Source organism: Tachyglossus aculeatus, chromosome 2 (assembly GCF_015852505.1).
Source record: "Tachyglossus aculeatus isolate mTacAcu1 chromosome 2, mTacAcu1.pri, whole genome shotgun sequence".
NCBI classification, from domain to species: domain Eukaryota; kingdom Metazoa; phylum Chordata; class Mammalia; order Monotremata; family Tachyglossidae; genus Tachyglossus; species Tachyglossus aculeatus.
This window is the reverse complement of record NC_052067.1, coordinates 93,083,846-93,103,302: the sequence shown is the minus strand read 5'-3', so window position 1 is coordinate 93,103,302 and position 19,457 is coordinate 93,083,846. Positions and strand designations below refer to the sequence as shown.

At 43.4% G+C, this 19,457-nt stretch overlaps 1 protein-coding gene and 1 non-coding gene across 3 annotated transcripts in view; both read left to right on the top strand.

Moving 5' to 3' along the window:
- The window catches only part of NKAIN2 (sodium/potassium transporting ATPase interacting 2), a 1,260,259-nt gene that overhangs the window by 1,016,620 nt on the left and 224,182 nt on the right, over positions 1-19,457 (top strand). The gene's annotated exons all lie outside the window — the stretch shown is intronic.
- Positions 7,084-7,221, top strand: LOC119924223. Its single transcript, XR_005449075.1, has one exon. It is a non-coding gene; the product is annotated as a small nucleolar RNA SNORA7 (small nucleolar RNA).

Below are 19,457 nucleotides of genomic sequence, written 5' to 3'. Positions count from 1 at the left end.
GCCTGTGTTCTATCCACTAGGACATGCTGCTTCTTGTTGAAGTATCAATGAAGTAATAATAATCATTATTATTATCATCATAATAAGAGCACTTGTTAAGCACTATCAATGTGCCAAGCACTGTTCTAATTTCTGGGGTAGATACAAGTTCATCAGGTTGAGCACAGTCCCTGTCCCAAATGGGGCTCACACTCTTAATCCCCATTTTACAGATGAGGTAACTGAGGCCCAGAGAAGTTAAGTGACTCACCCAAGGTCACCCAGCAGACTTGTGGTTGAGCCAGGATTAGAACCCAGGTCCTTCAGGCCTGGGATGCATAGTTTCTCCTTATTAAAGTCGTCACCCATTAACAGTCACCCCCCCCACTCTTCAACCCAGTCCTACATAGAGACGCATCAATGTCTCCCCATCTTGGGGTTTTTCCTTTCCCAAGCACACTCTTGCAGAGTGAATACTGAGAACAGATTGGGCTGCAGAAGCCATGTACTCCTGACCCTTAAACTGACTCACATCAACTGTCATTAGAGCATGTCCAGTGTCTGGGTATGTCTTGAACAACAGGCATATAGAAGGAGAAGCTTATTGAAGAGTTAGATTATTAATAAAGATGTGCCTACTCCATATTCATACTGTCTGCTGAAAATTCAAATGACCAGCTGAATGCAGACACCCAAACTGCTGAAGTCACAAAAGAATCAGGAACAGCCACAAAACAGCTGACTGGAAACAAAGTTTTTTTGGCTTATGATTTTGCTATTGTGGTAGCAGTGTGTAAAAGAAAGACCTCTTTTTCTTCCTCTGATCTTGTTGGGTGATAAGCCAGAATATGGTTCAAACTTCTTCATGGGCCAGGGAAGTTGGGCAAGAAAAGTTGGGATAAATTAATGTATGAGGGGTCTGTAATGGGTTAAGTGAGAGGCATTAGATGGTCCATCACTAACCAAGCAATCAATAGTATTTATTGGGTCCATCATTAACCAATCCATCAGTGGTATTTTTTGAACACTGTACAAAAGTCCTGGGAGACCATAATACAGTCGGTATACATGATCCCTGCCCTTGAGATGCTTATAGTCTAGTCAGGGTAGATGGGTGACTGGAAGGACATGTTGGTGTCAGTGATGGACAGAGCATTCAGCTCCATTATGTACAGACTGAGAGTAAGACTTCATTTGGCACTGGTGGTCCTACTGATGGCCAAAGAATGGCCTTGTTCATTTTCAGTGTTCTCACACATGTATGTTTGAGCAGTTGTGTATTTGAGAAACTCAGGAAGATCCCTGATTGGTGTCTGCCAACTCTATTGTAATGTATCATCAGCAGCAGCAGCAATGGTATTTATTGAGCACATACTATGTGCAGGGCTATAAGTGCTTGGGAGGGTACGATACAACAGAGTCGGTAGTCACATTCCCTGCCCACAGCAAGCTCACCATCTAGAGAGGGCAACAGAGACGTGTACAGAAGTGTTGTAGGGCTGAGAGTGGGGAAAATATCAAATGCCCAAAGGACATGGAACCAAGTGCATAGGCGATGCAGAAGGGAGAGGGAGAAGAGGAAAGGAAGGCTTAGACGGGGAAGGCCTCTTGGAAATGTGCCTTCAATAAGACATTGAAGGGGGAGAGAGTAATTGTCTGTCAGATACAAGGAGGGAGGGCTTTCCAAGCTCCCGGAGTTAGGATGTGGGTGAGAGATTGGCAGTGAGATACAAAAGATTGAGGTACAGTGAAAAGGCTAGCATTGGAGGAGTGAAGTGTGCAGGCTGGGTTGTAGTAGGAGAGTAGTAAGGTGAGGTAGGAGAGAGCAAAATTGGTTAAGTGCTTTGAGGCCGATGGTGAGGAGTTTTTGTATGAAGAGGAGGTGGATGGGCAACGTTGGCATTTCTTAAGGAGTGGGGAAAGATGCCCTGAACGTTTTTGTAGAAAAATGATCCAGGCAGCAGAGTGAAATATGGACTGGAGTGGTGAGAGACAGGAAGCAGGGAGGTCAGCAAGGAGGCTGATAGTAATCAAGAGAGAGTAATCAAGGCAGGGTGGGATTGGATCAATGTGGTATCGGTTTGGATGGAGAGGAAAGGGTGGATTTTAGCAATGTTGTGAAGGTGGAATTGACAGGATATAGTTAAGGTGTGAATATGTGGGTTGAATGAGAAAGAGACAAGGATAACACGAAGGTTACAGGCTTGTGAGACAGGAAGGAGGGCGGTGCCATCTACAGTGATGGGAAAGTTAGTGGGAGGACAAGGTTTGGGTGGGAAGATAAGAAGTTCACTTTTAGACATTAAATTTGAGGTGATGGGAGGACATCCAAATAGAGATGTCTTGAAAGCAGGAGGAAATGCGGAACTGCAAAGCGGGCGAGAGATCAGGGCTGAAGATGTAGATTTGGGTATCAACCACATAAAGGTGGAAGTTGAAGCCAGGTGAGCGAATGAGTTCTCCAAGGGAGTGGGTCTAGATAGAGAATGAAAGAGGACCCAGAATTGAACCTTGAGGGCTCCCCACAGTGAGTCATTTCACTTTTCTGTGCCTCAGTTACCTCATTTGCAAAAAAGGAATTAAATAGCTATTTTCCCACAGCCTAGACTCTGAGCCTCATGTAGGACAGGGACTGTATCATAATCTCATTATCTTGTACCTGCCCCTGTGCTTAACAAATACCCCAATTATTATTATCCTCTCTCAAGACCTTATTACAGTGTTCTGCACACAGTAAATGTTCAATAAATGCCAGTATTTTATTGTAAATTGCCACCTGAAAAGAGCATGGGGGTGGTGGTCAGGAAACTTGAATTCCAATCCAAATTCTGCCTCTGGCCTGCTTTGTGAGCTTGGGCAAGCCTTTTAACCTCTCTGAATCTCTCTGTCCACATCTGCAAATAGAGGATAAAATAGATACCAGAGCTTCTGGGCTGGATTAAATAGAGATGTTAAGAGCTGCAGTCCAGGCCTTGGTCTATCGCCTCACAAAAATAAATTACTGTTATTACCAATACTACTGTTTCAAGACTGTAATGAAGCCACAGAATGGCTTTAAGCTAATTTAAAAGCAAGTTTGATATAGCATTAATAGCAATGATGCCAGAATTGTGATCACTTTGTTTTAAATTAGGAGAAAGACAAATGTGCGGGAGTTCCACAAAATCTAATAGTCCCAGTCCAACAGTTTAATTCAAACCTGCTTTTCTCCCTACCTCTTAAATTGTGAGTTCCCTGTCTACCTTAATGCTTAGCACAGTGTTTGGCCCTTAGTAATCACTTAATAAATACCACAACTCAAGTGTTAATCTTCCCTTAATAATAAGGGAGAAGCAGCATGGCTCAGTGGAAAGAGCACGGGCTTTGGAGTCAGAGGTCAGGGGTTCAAATCCCAGATGCACCAGTTGTCAGCTGTGTGACTTTGGGCAAGTCGCTTAACTTCTCTGGGCCTCAGTTACCTCATCTGTAAAATGGGGATTAAGACTGTGAGCCCCCTGTGGGACAACCTTATCACCTTGTAACCTCCCCAGCGCTTAGAACAGTGCTTTGCACATAATAAGCCTTTAATAAATGCTATCAAAAAAAAAAGACGGGTGACACTAGGTAAAGGCATTACATTTTTACAGCAAAGACAATTTCAACCTGCAATCTGAGTAAAACATGGACCCTTGGGTAACAATTCTTACCCATTGTTTAATTTAGTACTGTACAGTGTTGCACATGACAGGCTTAACAAAATCTATTAATTCTTTATTGATTATAGACCACTGTGATTCAAGGGAAATTGATGTGTGCTGTCAAAAGGATATCAGGTTTTAGACCAATCTAGGGATCCACACAGAATTAATAATAATAATAATTGCAGTACTTGCTAAGAACTTACTATGTGCGAGGCACTATACTAAATGCCGCGATAGATACAAGCAAATTGGGTTGGGCACAGTCCCTATCCCATGTGGGGCTCACAGTCTAAATCCCCATTTTACAGATGAGGGAACTGAGGTACAGAGAAGTAAAATGACTTGCTCAAGATCACACAGCAGACAAGTGGTGGAGCTGGGATTAGAACCCATGACCTTTTGACTCCCAGACTCATGCTCTATCATTCATTCATTCAATCGCATTTATTGAGTGCTTACTGTGTGCAGAGCACTGTACTAAGCACTATCTACTATGTCATGATGCTTCCCAGAGATGGTGCCCAACATTCTAAATGGCTGGGAAACCTTTACATTCATTTATTCAATTGTATTTATTGAGTTTATTTATTTATTATTTATTTTATGTATTGTATTTATTGAGTGTTTACTGTGTGCAGAACACTGCAGTAAGCGCTTAGGAAGTGCATATCATGGAAGGCTCATCTACCTTCTCAAGGTATGTCAATAGTGTCCCCCAGTGGCCTCACTCAATAACAAAATGGCAGGAGAGAGTTACCCACAATGAGAGTCTGGAATTTCATTCGGTCATATTTATTGAGCACTTACTGTGTGCAGAGCACTGTATTAAGCACTTAGGAGAGTACTTTCTTATGCTGTTCAGTCATCTTTGAATCATAGCCAGTCCGTGGACACATCTCTCCCAGAACGCCTCACCTTCATCTGCAATCATTCTGCTTCTGGTAGTGAAGCAGCGTGGCTCAGTGGAAAGAGCCCGGGCTTCGGAGTCAGAGGTCATGGGTTCAAATTCTGGCTCTGCCAGTTTTCAGTTGTGGGACTTTGGGCAAGTCACTTAACTTCTCGGGGCCTCAGTTACCTCATCTGTAAAATGGGGATGAAGACTGTGAGCTGCCCGTGGGACAACCTGATCACCTTGTAACCTCACCAGCGCTTAGAACAGTGCTTTGCACATAGTAAGTGCTTAATAAATGCCATCATTATTATCATTATTACTAATGTATCCATAGAGTTTTCTTGGAAGTGGTTTATCATTGCCTCCTTCCTCACAGTCTCCTCCCTCGAGTCTCTCTCATGCTGGTGCTGTCCCGCACAGGTGAGTTTAACTTGTAGTTAGATTGCCTTCCACTTGCTAGACACTGCCCAAGCTAGGAATGGAATGGGTATGCTTCCGTTTGACTCTCCCTCCCGTAGCCAAGACTGGTAATAATAATAATATAATGATGGCATTTGTTAAGCGCTTACTATGTGCAAAGCACTGCTCTAAGCGCTCGGGGGGGACACAAGGTGATCAGGTTGTCCCACGTGGAGTTCACAGTCTTCATCCCCATTTTACAGATGAGGTAACTGAGGCACAGAGAAGCTAAGTGACTTGCCCAAAGTCACATAGCTGACAAGTGGCAGAGCCGGGATTAGAACCCATAGCCCAGGCTCCTTCCACTGAGCCAAGCTGCTTCTCTGAAAATACAGTAGAATACAGGCAACTCTCCAGGACTTAGGAGAGTACGATATGACAATAAACAGACACATTCCCTGCCCACAATGAGTCTAGAGGGAGGAATGCAGTCAGCTCACAATCAGTCAGTGGACCTGAGGCAAATGTTTTATTGCAATGTATCTTTGGCAGACAGGACACATGAGGAGGGTATTACACTGACCCTTTCAAATAGGAGGACTGTCCTACTGGGAAACCAAAGGGAACAAAGACAGCTTGAGCCAGGATCATGGCTTATGACAGATTCCCCCAGTAGTAAACAGAAGCAGCATGAGAAGCAGCATGGCTCAGTGGAAACAGCCCGGGCTTGGGAGCCCGGTCATGGGTTCTAATCGTGGCTCTGCCACTTGTCAGCTGTGTGACTTTGGGTAAGTCACTTCACTTCTCTGGGCCTCAGTTCCCTCATCTGTAAAATGGGGATTAAGACTGTGAGCCCCACGTGGGCCAATCTTGATTACCTTGCATCCCCCCCAACACTTAGAGCAGTGCTTGGCACATAGTAAGTGCTTAACAAATACCAACACTATTATTATCATTATTACTAAACCAACCACTGGCCCGTCATGCCAAGGTGCACCATCCCAGAATGATCTGTTAGACTCACACCTCTATAGCAAAGGCTTGGGCTTTTGTAACCAAAGAAATCTAAATTCCCAAATGCTCCCCAGACTCCTCCCCTCAGGTCCCACCCCATCAGAAACACCTTCAGGATAACCAATCAATCAATCAATCAATCAATTGTATTTACTGAGTGCTTGCTATATGCATAGCATGGTACTAAGCACTTGGGAGAGAACAATAGAATCGGTAGACATGTTTCCTGCCCACAGTTAGCCTTGCTTAAGTTCCTCGAGATTGAGTTCCTCCTTTTTCTTGATGTTCCTATGTAAGAACATTTCTTCCGGGGGAAATTCCTCTTCGGAGGAAGTCAACATTTCTGATTCCTTGGCCTTTTGTTGATAATATGAGGGAATAATTTATTTGAGAGATGACCATCAGGATCGATTTCAACCAAAGGATAAATAAGTTTATATATGATATGCATACAAATAAACTCATGTGCAGTACAGTGCTTTGGACACAGTAAGTGCTCAATAAATACAGTTGAGTGAATGAATGAATGAAACTGTTTCAGAGATCATCCTGCAGAATCATTTTCTGTTACAAAATCTGGGGCTCGCAACCTGGTTATGGCTCTGACGACTTGCTGTGCCAGCCGATTCCTTTTAAAAATGCCTTTCAAGCAAGTTGTAAGTTTCCTCTGGGTGGGTTTAAAATAGGAAACCGATCTTTCTAAGATTTCCACAAAATTAGGAGCACTGCCATCTCTCCCGTGAATACTTGGAAATTTTTTCACTGCCATCATCACATTTTGGTGAAGAGCATCTCCTGACATAATTAGACGAGAAGGTCATATTACTACCAGCCTGGTGATTAATTACTCGGAAATCAGAAGGCCGCCGGACAATTGGATCCGGAAAGTTGGCTTTCTGGTCTCACTGGACCAAAAGCCCCTGCTTAAAAATTGGACACTAGCTTTTTCGTTTCTGCACAACAATAGAGGTGCAAGGGAATTCACCAAGGAAAATATATACTTCTCTGATTGCTAGAGTCTCCTCCCTTCCTGCTGAGCCCACTCCATGAGAAAAATGCCTCCTTTGTTCTTCTGATTCTCCATTCATTAATTCATTTATATCTACTGAGCATCTGCTGGCCCTCTCAGGGTCACACATGGAGAGTTTCCAGTACTCAACCAATCTCGGTTAAGGGAGGGAGAGTCAAGCAGGGACCTGTCCATTCCATTCCTAGTTTGGCCAGTGGCTAGTGAGTGGAAGGCAATCTGCTACAAGTCAAAACTCACCCGTGCTGGGCAGCAGCAACACGGGAGAGAGTTGAGGGTGGAGGCTCGAGTTTACCGCATAGAAGAAGGCAATGGTAAACCACTTCAGGATTTTTACCAAGAAAACTCTATGGATACACTACCAGAATGATTGCAGATGGAGAGCAGGACGTTCTGGGAGAGAGATGTGTCCGTGGTGTCGGTGTGGGTTGGAAATGACTTGCTGGCATAAGAGAAGACAAAGAGCATCTGCTGTGGGCAAAGCATTGTTCTGGGTACTTGGGAGACCAAAAGAACACCAAAACATAGACCCAGGCCTTGAAGAGTTTATAATCTAACAGTATGGTCTAGTGGAGAGACAGGCTTGGGAGTAAGAGGACCTCAGTTTTTATCCCATCAATTGCCTGCTGGGTGACCTTGGGTAAGTCTCTGTGCCTCAGTTTCCTCACCTGGAAAATGGAAATTAAATACTCATTTGTCTTCCTACTTAGGATGTGAGTCCCATTCTTTTCCCACTTCCTTCTGTGTTGCCCTGACTTCCTCCCTTTATTCAACCCATGCCCCAGATCCACAGCACTTATGTACGGATCTGTCATTTTTTATTTATAGTAATGTCTGTCTCCCATGACCATAGACTGTAAGCTCATTGTGAGCAGGGGATGTGTTTGTTTCTTGTTGTATTGTACTCTCCCAAGTGATTAGTACAATGCTCTGCACACAGTAAGCGCTCAATAAAGAAGATTGAATGAATGAATGAATGTGGTAAAGGGATTTTGTCCAACCTGTGTAATTTATACCTACTCCAGCACTTAGAACAGGGCTGGACACATAGTAAATGTTTGACAAATACCATAGTTATTATCATCATTATTAGCATTATTAGTATTAAAGATCTTACAGCATAACAATCCCTCCATACTTCTCAAAGCAATTTGGATCTGTTGATTGTACTGCATTCATTCATTCATTCAATCGTATTTATTGAGTGCTTACTGTGTGCAGAGCACTGTACTAAGCGCTTGGGAAGTACAAGTTGGCAACATATAGAGATGGTCCCTACTGTATGCCTCTGATACGGTCTACAAAAACATTGTAGAGGTGCTGCTCTCTGCCCAACTTTTCTATTTGCCATGCTACAGACTCCTTATATGCTGTGCTATGTTTTACCCTGAAACCTCACTGCAGTTTCAGAAGTGCATGGTGAACTATAGTCAGTTTTTGGCATAGTGGATAGAGCCCAGGTTTGGGCATGAGAAGGTCATGGGTTCTAATCCCGGCTCTGCCACGCATCCGCTGTGTGACCTTGGGCAAGTCAGAGAAGCAGCTTGGCTCAGTGGAAAGAGTACAGGCCTGGGTACTTCCCAAGCGCTTAGTACAGTGCTCTGCACACAGTAAGCGCTCAGTAAATACGATTGAATGAATGAATGAAAGGAGTCAGAGATCATGGGTTCTAATCCCGGCCCTGCCCCTTGTCAGCCATATGACTTTGGGCAAGTCACTTAACTTCTCTGTGTTTCAGTTACCTCATCTGTGAAATGGGGATTAAGATTGTGAGCCCCCCATGGGACAACCTGATCACATTGTATCCCCCCCAGCGCTTAGAACAGTACTTTGCACATAGTAAGCGCTTAACAAATACCATTATTATTATTATTATTATTATTATTGTTGTTATTATTATTATTATTATCTTCCATAGAATCCAGGTGAAACGTGAAAATATTAACTTTCTCTTAAATGAGAGGAAGACAGACTACTACTGTCCCCACCTTCAAAGACTTGCTGAAATCAAATCTTCTCCAAGAGGCCTTCTCTGACTAAACCCTTATTTCCCCTTCTCCCTCTCGGATCACCAGAGAAGCAGCTGATTTAGTGGAAAGGGAACAGGCCGATGAGTCAGAGGAACTGGGTTTTAATCCCGCTTCATCACTTGTCTGTTGTGAGACCTTGGGCAAGTCACTCAACTTCTCTGGGTCTCAGTCACCTTATCTGTAAAATGGCAATTAAAACCATAAGCCCTATGGGGGACAGGGACTGTGTCTGACCCGATTAAGTACAGTGCTCTGCACATAGTAAGCGCTCAATAAATACGATTGATGATTAAGTTGTTTCTACCTCAGTGTACATAGTAAGCACTTAACAAATACCATAATCAATTATTATTATTATTACTTATGCACTTAGATCTAGCTCTCTTCCTCCCTTCAAGGCCCTACTGAGAGCTCACCTCCAGGAGGCCTTTCCAGACTGAGCCCCTTCCTTCCTCTCCCCTTCGTCCCCCTCTCCTTCCCCCCCATCTTACCTCCTTCCCTCCCCCACAACACCTGTATATATGTATATATGTTTGTACATATTTATTACTCTATTTATCTTGTACATATCTATTCTATTTATTTTATTTTGTTAGTATGTCTGGTTTTGTTCTCTGTCTCCCCTTCTAGACTGTGAGCCCGCTGTTGGGTAAGGACTGTCTCTATGTATTGCTGACTTGTACTTCCCAAGTGCTTAGTACAGTGCTCTGTACACAGTAAGCACTCAATAAATACGATTGATTGATTGTTCACTTTTAGCTCTTGATAATCATGCCACCCCCAGTCCTACACAACTTATGAAGATATTCATTCATTCATTCAATCGTATTTATTGAGTGCTTACAGTGTGCAGAGCACTGTACTAAGGGCTTGGGAAGTACAAGTTGGCGACATATAGAGACAGTCCCTACCCAACAACGGGCTAATGGTCTAGAAGGGGAAGTCTTCACCTCACCAACCTCACTCTTGGTTTCAAAGCTCTCCATCACCTCACCCCCTCCTACCTCACCTTCCTTCCTCCTTCTACAGCCCAGCCCGCATCCTCTGCTCCTCTGCCACTAACCTCCTCACTGTACCTCGTTCTCACCTGTCCCGCCACTGTACCATGTCATCCCCCTGGCCTGGAATGCCCTCCCTCTACACATCAGCCAAGCTAGCTCTCTTCCTCCCTTCAAAGCCCTACTGAGAGCTCACCTCCTCCAAAAGGCCTTCCCACACTGAGCCCCCTTTTTCATCTCCTCCTCCCCATCCCCCAACCCTACCTCCTTCCCCTCCTCACGGCACTTGTATATATGTTTGTACAGATTTATTACTCTATTTATTTTACTTGTACATATTTACTATTCTATTTATTTTGTTAATGATGAGCATTTAGCTTTAATTCTATTTGTTCTGAAAACTTGACACATGTCCACATGTTTTGTTTTGTTGTCTGTCTCCCCCTTTTAAACTGTGAGCCCATTGTTGGATAGGGACCATCTCTATATATTGCCAACTTGTACTTCCCAAGCGCTTAGTACAGTGCTCTGCACACAGTAAGTGCTCAATAAATACGATTGACTGAATTTAACTTCTGGATCTCAATTACCTCATCTGTAAAATGGAGATTAAGAATGTGAGCCTTAAGTGAGGCAGGGACTGTGTCCAACCTGATTAACTTGTATCTACCCCAGTGCCTTAGAACAGCACTTGACACATAGTAAGTGCTTAATAAGTACTATTATTATTATTTTTATTAGATGAAGGGGTGAGAGGTTCCAGGCCATTGTCAGGATGGGGGCGAGGAGTTGGCAGCAAGATAGATGAGATCAAGGTCACATAGTAAGTGCTTAAGAAGTACAGTGTATAGAGGAGTGCAGCGTGTGAACGTGGTTGCAAAGAAAATCAGAGAGGAAAGGTAGGAGGGGATATGGTGAATGAGTTACTTAAAGCCAATGGCAAGGCATTTCTGCTTGATCTGGAGCTGGATAGACAACACATGAAGTCTCCTGAGGAGTGCGGAAACAGGGACTGAAAGGTTTTGTCAAAATTTTAGTGATGTTGTGGAGGTTGAACCAACAGGATTTGGTGGCAGATTAAATATGTAGGTTGAATGAAAGAGATTGGTGAAGGATAATGCTAAGCTTAGATTCATGAGACAGGGAGGCTGGTTGTGCTGTCTACAGTGATGGGAAAGTAGGATGTGGTGTGGGTGGGAATATGAGGAGTTTTGGTTTGGATATGTTAAGTTTAAGGTGTCAGTGGGACATATAAGTAGAGATGTCCTGAAGGCAGGAGGAAATATGGGACTGCAGAGAAGGGGAAAGATCAAGCCTGGAGATGGAGATTTGGCATTCACCTGCATCCACAGTTGATGTCATGGGGGTGAATGAGTTTTCTAAGGGAGTGGGTATAGATGGAGCCTAGAAGATATTCATTCATTCAATCATATTTATTGAGTGCTTACTGTGTGCAGAGCAGTGTACTAAGAGCTTGAGAAGTACAAGTTGGCAACATATAGAGCCGGTCCCTACCCAAAAGCAGGCTCACAGTCTAAAAGGGGGAGACAGACAACAAAACAAGACATATTAACAAAATAAAATAAATAGAATAAACATGTACAAGTAAAATAAATAGAGTAATAAATATGTATTCATTCATTCAATCGTATTTATTGAGCGCTTACTGTGTGCAGAGCACTGTACTAAGCGCTTGGGAAGTACAAGTTGACATTCATTCAAGGTATGAAATAACATGGATAAAAATAATTGAGAGCATAGATATAGAAGTACAGTTTTCTGCACACAATAAACACTCAATAAATATGATGTAGAAAAAATGTATGTATATCTGAGCAATAGAAACATATACTTTCATTTTTTGTTGGTATTTGTTAACCACTTACTACGTGCCAGACAGCATACTAAACACTGGGGTAGAATCAAGACAATCAGGTTCATTCATTCATTCATTCAATTGTATTTATTGAGCACATACTGTGTGCAGAGCACTGTACTAAGCGCTTGGGAAGTACAAGTTGGCAACATATAGAGATGGTCCCTACTCAACAATGGGCTCTCACACCCTCTGTCCCACATGGGGCTTACAGTCTTAGTCCCTATTTTTCAAATAAGGTAATTGAGGCACAGAGAAGTTAAGCAAATTCCCCAAGATCACATAGCAGACAAGTGGCAGGATTGGGATTAGATTGGAATTCTAACTCCCAGGCCCATGCTCAGCGTGGCTCAGTGGAAAGAGTATGGGCTTTGAAGTCAGAGGTCATGAGTTCAAATCCCCATTCCTCCAATTGTCAGCTGTGTGACTTTGGGCAAGTCACTTAACTTCTCTGAGCCTCAGTTTCCTCATCTGTAAAATGGGGATTAACACTGTGAGCCCCACGTGGGACAATGTGATCACCTTTTATCCGCCCCCAGCGCTTAGAACAGTGCTTTGCACATTGTAAGTGCTTAACAAATGCCATCATTATTATTATTATTTCCCAAGCCACACTGCTTCTTAAAATACTGCAAAACAATTAGTACAGGTAAACTACAGCTCGAGGAGAGATAGAGAATCAGAGTGTCAAAGCTACGTGGGGTTAATCTGGGATGGCTTCATAGAGGAGGAGAGTTCTTAATAATACTAAAAGTAATAATGATAATAATAACTGCGGTATTTTCCAGATGAGGTAACTGAGGCCCAGAGAAGTGAAGTGACTTGCCCAGGGTCACTCAAGTACTTCCGACTCCCAGGCCCGTGCTCTATCCACTAAGCCATGCTGCTTCTGATTAGGTGGGAGTGGAGTGAGTTCAGGAGCAGAAGGCCAGTAAGGATGTTGGGACACAGGAGCTCAATTGCAGAGCACTTAGAAACTGAGAAATGAGAAGCAGCATGGCCCGGAAGTCAGAAGGATCTGGGTTCTAATCCAGCTCCACCGCTTGTCTGCTTGGTGATCTTGGGCAAGTCTTTTAAGCCCTCTGCGCCTTAGTACCACGTCTGTAAAATTTGGGTTAAGTCCATGAGCCCCATGTGTGACAGGGATTCTGTCCAGCTTGATTAGTTTGTGTCTACCCCAGCACTTAGTACAGTGCCTGGCATATAGTAAGCACTTAACCAATACCAGAAAAGGGGCTGGAGTTGGAGAGGTGGGTTGCCCAAAGTTTGGAGATATTCATTCATTCATTCAATCGTATTTATTGAGCGCTTACTGTGTGCAGAGCACTGTGCTAAGCGCTTGGGAAGTACAAGTTGGCAACATATAGAGATGGGCCCTACCCAACAGTGGGCTCACAGTCTATATTCCTGAGGAAGAATCAGCAGAAGCAGTTTCTTTACTACAGTCAAATCTTTGTGTATTCTGGACTTGCTCGTTGGAAAGAAAATGTCCTCTGACTGTGACAAAATCGTTGAGAGAGAATGAGTGCATGAGTCAAATAGCAGTTTGTTGGCAAATACCATTCATAGTGAGTGTAGGTTTGTTGGTTTATTTTTTATTAAAAGTTCACGGTGGAATTTTTGGCCAGTGTTTTATTACAAATACCTTTAACTACCATAATAATGAATTTCTAAACAGATATATTTGTTTTTCCGGGTACAAAGCTTTTTTCATCTCAGGCTGCGGCTATTTTTCTTCTGTGCATCTAATAAGCCAGTTGTTTTAGTTGTAGAAGATGGATTTTGATCAGCAGCTAGTGATTGAACTCTTCGTATTCACATCTCCTGCGATTGTCAAAATTGCCCACATGGTGGTAAAAGTCTCAGTGTCATTTCTCTGAATTGGCACTGTGTGCTGGATTCCCAACCCCTCCAAATCAAAGTAATCAAAAGAGAGAGCCTTGGTCTTGACTCCTGGATGAAGTTTCTCTAATTCTTCATTAGCACCAAGGAGAAAGACACACACCCTCACTAAAAATTAGAATACCAAAAGTTCCCAGGGAGAGTTGAGATGGTTTCTGCATTTCCCAGGGGCAAATTGACTCTTGAAAAGTTAATTTAAAAAACTGACACAGGCACAGCAGCTGAAATGGTGAATCTACTGTGTGTCAGTTTCTTAAATAAAGTTTCAATCAGCTGTGCATTCCGGAGAGGCGGAATGCCGTATTCTGAAGACTCCTGTGGAAGGTGAGACCTAATCAACTTCATTACATCTAGTTGGTGGATGCAATGTTGAAATGAAATGGCTGGGCTACTGGGTTTGAGGAGAGAAATTTGTTGACCTCTGTGGGGTTGAGTTTGTGTTTTGTTGAGAAGGGCTATTTAGGATTAATAATAATTACTGTGGCAATAGTAATCAATAATTGTGGTATGCGTTAAGCACTTATTATGTGCCAAGCACTGTACTAAGCCCTGGGTTAGATCCAAGATAGGTCCTACATGGGGCTCACAGCCTAAGTAGAAGGGAGAACAGATATTTAATCCCCATTTTGCAGATGAGGGAACTGATGCTCAGAGAAGTTGTAACTAGTCTGAGGTCACACAGCAGACAAAGCTGGCATTAGAAGCCAGGGTCTCTGACTCCAGGGCTCATGATTTTTCCACTACACCTTGCTGCTTCTCAATTGTGATATTTGTTAAGCTCTACTATGTGCCAAGTAATGTACTAAGCTTTAGGGTAGATACAAGATTAAAAGGTCGGACACAGTCTCAGTCCCACGTGGGGCTTACAGCCTAAGTAGTAGGTAGAAAAGCTATTGAATCCCTATTTTCCAGATGGGGAAATTGAGGCACAGAGAAGTTTAGTGATTGCCTAAGGTCACACAGTAGATCGAATAGACTAAAATCTGCCACAAAGGAAATGACCGCCTCAGTGCTTACCAAATGACTGAAATTAAATGAAGGCAAATGGAATACAAACAAGTCAGAGAAATCGGCCAGTTTTTTTTTTTTCTGGTTTATGTTACAATGTGAGATCAAACGAGTGAGTTCAGATTCATTTTGTGGGGAGGATCATCAACAATATTTACTGAGTATCATCTGGATACAGAACACTTTACTGAACACCTATTGATGTTCAGATCACTATACTGGATGCCCACTGTTTGCATAAAACTATGCTGGGTACACTCTACTGGACTTAAGACCTGGGGTCTCATCCTGACTGCCACTTGTGAATTCACAGACCTTACCTGTGTCTGGTCTCCCCCTCTAGACTATAAACTCATTATGGGCAGGGAACATGTCTACTAATTCTGTTGTATTGTACTCTTTCAAGACCTCAGTACAGTGCTCTGCTCATACATAGTAAGTGATCAATAAGTATAATTCATTGATTGTTTGATTTATAGGTTTTTGCCTGATCTATGATGTGGGGACAGCACACCAGTTCTCTCCACCATTCATTCATTCATTCAATTGTATTTATTGAGCACTTACTGTGTGCAGAGCACTGTACTAAGCACTTGGGAAGTACAGGTCGGCAACATATAGAGATGGTCCCTACCCAACAACGGGCTCACAGTCTAGAAGGGGGAGACAGACAACAAAACAAAACATGTAGACAGTTGTAAAAATCGTCAGAACAAAAAGAATTAAAGCTATACGCATACCATTAACAAAATAAATAGAATGGTAAGTATGTACAAGTAAAATAAATAGAGTAATAAATCTGTACAAATATATACAAGTGTTATGGGGAGGGGAAGGAGGAAGGGCATGGGGATTGGGAGGAGGAGAGGAAAAAGGGGGCTCAGTCTGGGAAGGCCTCCTGGAGGAGGTGAGCTCTCAGTAGGGCTTTGAAGGGAGGAAGAGAGTTAGCTTGGTGGATGTGTGGAGGGAAGGCATTCCAGGACAGGGGAAGGATGTGGGCCGGGGGCGATGGTGGGACAGGTGAGAACGAGGTACAGTGAGGAGGTTGGTGGCAGAGGAGCGGAGGGTGCGGGCTAGGCTGTAGAAGGAAAGAAGGGAGGTGAGGTAGGAGGGGGTGAGGTGATGGAGAGCCTGTGGAGCAGGGTCTGTGTTTGATCTGATTATATCATATCTACCCCAGCGCTTAGCCCAGTACTTTGCACATAATAAGTGCTTAACAAATGCCACAATTATTATTATTATCATTCCCAACTTTATAAATATATGCTAATAGATGGCATAGGTGAGTGGGTTATATCTCTCTTGGGGAGTGGTCCTCCATCTTTAAATGGTAGAGAAGTTCCTAGGGATGGAGCACGTGCCTGGGCATCAGAAGGACTTGCGTTCTAATTCCAGTTCTGCCACTTGTTTGCTGTGTGATCTTGGGAAAGCCATTTCACTTCTCTGGGCCTCAGTTACCTCATCTGTAAAATGGGGATTGAAGTTGTGAGCCCTACGTGGGACCGGGACTGTGTCCAACCCGACTTACTTGTATCTACCCCAGCTCTTAGTACAGTGCCTGGAACACAGTAAGTGCTTAACAAATGCCACTATTATTATTATCATTATTTTATTATTATTATCTGCTATGACTGATCTTGCTTCCTGCCCCACTCTGGGGAGAAAGGATGGTATCCAGTGAATGTCATGGGGATGACCAGCGTCTCCACAGGGAAGCCAGAATAATAGGATGTTGGCTAGGAGGCCTGAAATGAAATTGCCCTTTTCCCCCAGCTCAAATTAAGAATGTGAAGCCCCATGACCTTGCCTGAACGTGACATCTCAGTGTTTGCATCCATCTACTTAATGGCAATCCAAAGTCCATGAAACGCACACCAGATTTCTCCAGTGCAATGACCCGGGCCCCGTCTTACCTGCTCCTAATTGGAAAACAGCCCAGAAAAGCATCCGTAGGTAGCTAGCCCCTGCGAACACCCTGCGGTGAGGGTAGACCTGGCAGCTCTATAAACCTATGGGCCCAAGCTTCATTTCAAACGCATCTAAATCCGGACTGCACCTCATTTGATTCAGGGTCTTTAGAGAAGTTTTTACATCTCTCCGGGTCTGGAGGATAGAGGTAAACTCAACAAGAGAGAAGTCAGATTACCGGTAATAAAAACCCAAGCTACAGTCTTTGCTAAGTGACAGTGAAGCACCAGGGAAATTAGAGGACCTTCCTTACTTATAAATTAATTATGGCATGTCAAGTGAAACGAATTGAGTACCTCACGTCTGCATTTGGCCTTAGGTACAACGATAAACTTCACTGCTTTTGTGGCGTGCATTCTTTGTAGAGCAAAGTTACTCTAAATCAGACAGCTGTGCCGATTACTATATCTCTTTTTGTTTGGTGAACAAAATAACTAGAGAGACGGTTAAATAGCTCGAGGGGTTTTTTAAGTTACTATGTAAATTCAAATGACTCTCTTGGATATGTGAGCCATCAGGGAAGACTGCAAAATTATTAAAATGGTGTTCTTTCGGAAGAGTGTTTTAAGTGATATTTGATCCTCCAAAGGAGCTTCTCCAAATGTGTTGATGCTGAGCGCTGATGTGTAATTATTGGCAAATAATGGTTTCATCAGAGCAGTACAGTATTTAAAAACTAAATTGGAGAGTGGTCTGAGTGGGTAGATTATCTGCTAGACCTGAAAGATCCTTCTATGATTTTAAAGGTGCAGTTAGGACTTAATCTGTGAGAGAGTGAAAAATAGGGGTGGGGAAGAAGGATATTGCCCTGCCCACCTCCCACCCACTTCCAGTCCCTTCTCACCCTCATCCAGCTGCGTGGCCTTGGGGTCCCTGCGAGAAGGGGGAAGGACATTGCTAGGGAACCGTGCAGCAGTGTCAATCTAACAATGCTATTTATCGAAATTCTTTATCATCGGCTTTAAAACATGCAGTCAACTCTCCCCATCCTATCTCATCTCACTGATCTACGTCAGCCCAGCTGGCACACTCTGCTTCTCTACCACCAGCTTACTCATTATGCCTTGATAATAATAATAATAATGATGGCATTTATTAAGCGCTTACTATGTGCAAATCACTGTTCTAAGTGCTGGGGAGGTAACAAGGTGATCAGGTTGTCCCACGGGGTCTCACAGTCTTAATCCCCATTTTACAGATGAGGTCACTGAGGCCCAGAGAAGTGAAGTGACTTGCCCAAAGTCACACAGCTGACAATTGGCAGAGCCAGGATTTGAACCCATGACCTCTGACTCCAAAGCCTGGGCTCTTTTCCACTGAGCCACACTGCTTCTCTAATCTCATCTATCTTGCCGACAACCCCTTTCCCATGTCCTTTCCCTAGCCTGGAACTCCTTCTCCATCCATAAGTGCCAGACCACCACTCTCTCCACCTTCAAAACATTTAAGGTCACTTTACTTGTACATATTTACTATTCTATTTATTTTCTTAATGATGTGCATATAGCTTTAATTCTAATTGTTCTGATGACTTTGACACCTGTCTACATGTTTTATTTTGTTGTCTGCCTCCCCCTTCTAGATTGTGAGCCCGTTGTTGGGTAGGGACTGTCCCTAAATGTTGCCGACTTGTACTTCCCAAGCACTTAGTGCAGTACTCTACACACAGTAAGTGCTCAATAAATATGATTGAATGAATGAATGAATGAATGAATCTCCTCCCAGAGGCCTGCCTTGATTAATCCCTCTTTTCCCTGGCTCACTTTCCCTTCTGCATTATCTGTGTGCTTGGATCTGTGACTCTTGGACATTTGATATTCACCCCACCCCCAACCCCAGGGCACTCATGTCTTGGCTTATGCTGTCGAGTTGTTTCTGACCCATAGTGACACCATGGACACATCTCTCCCAGAACCGCCCGCTCTCCATCTGCATTCGTTCTGGTAGTGTTTCTATAGAATTTTCTTGGTAAAAATACGGAAGTGGTTTACCATTGCCACCTTCTGCAGTAAACTCAAGTCTCCACCCTCAACTCTCTCCCAGCCGCTGCATGGGTAAGTTTTGACTTGAGCAGATTGCCTTCCACTCACTAACCACTGGGAAAACTAGGAATGGGATGGGTAGGCCTCTGCTTGACTCTCCCTCCCTTAGCCGAGACTGGTAGAGGACTGGAAACTCTCCAGGTGCTCTCCTGAGAGGGAGGCATCTATGTACATAGCTTTAAATTATTTTTTTCTCAACTATCAATTGATATTAATGTCTGTCTCCCCCTCTAGACTGGAAGTCCATTATGGGCAGGGAACGTGTATGATAATTCTGTTGTACTGCACTCCCCGTTGTGCTTAGGACAATACTCTTCACATAGTAAATGCTCAATAAATACCCTGATTTACTGATTGAGCACTTACTATGTGCAGAGCACTGTACCACGCACTTGGGAGAGTACAATACCACAGTTGGTAGACAGGTTCCCAGCCCACAGTGAGCTCTACCCACTCCAGATTCTTCCCCGCCTCTAGACTTGTGGGCAGGGAATGTGTTTATTGTTGTAGCATACTCCCCCAAGTGCTTAGCACAGTGCTCTGCACACAGTAATTGTTCAATAAATATGATTGAATGAAATAATGAACGAGCTTACAGTCTAGAACATAGGGACAGGATGACTGTAGTGGACCAGTTAAAAA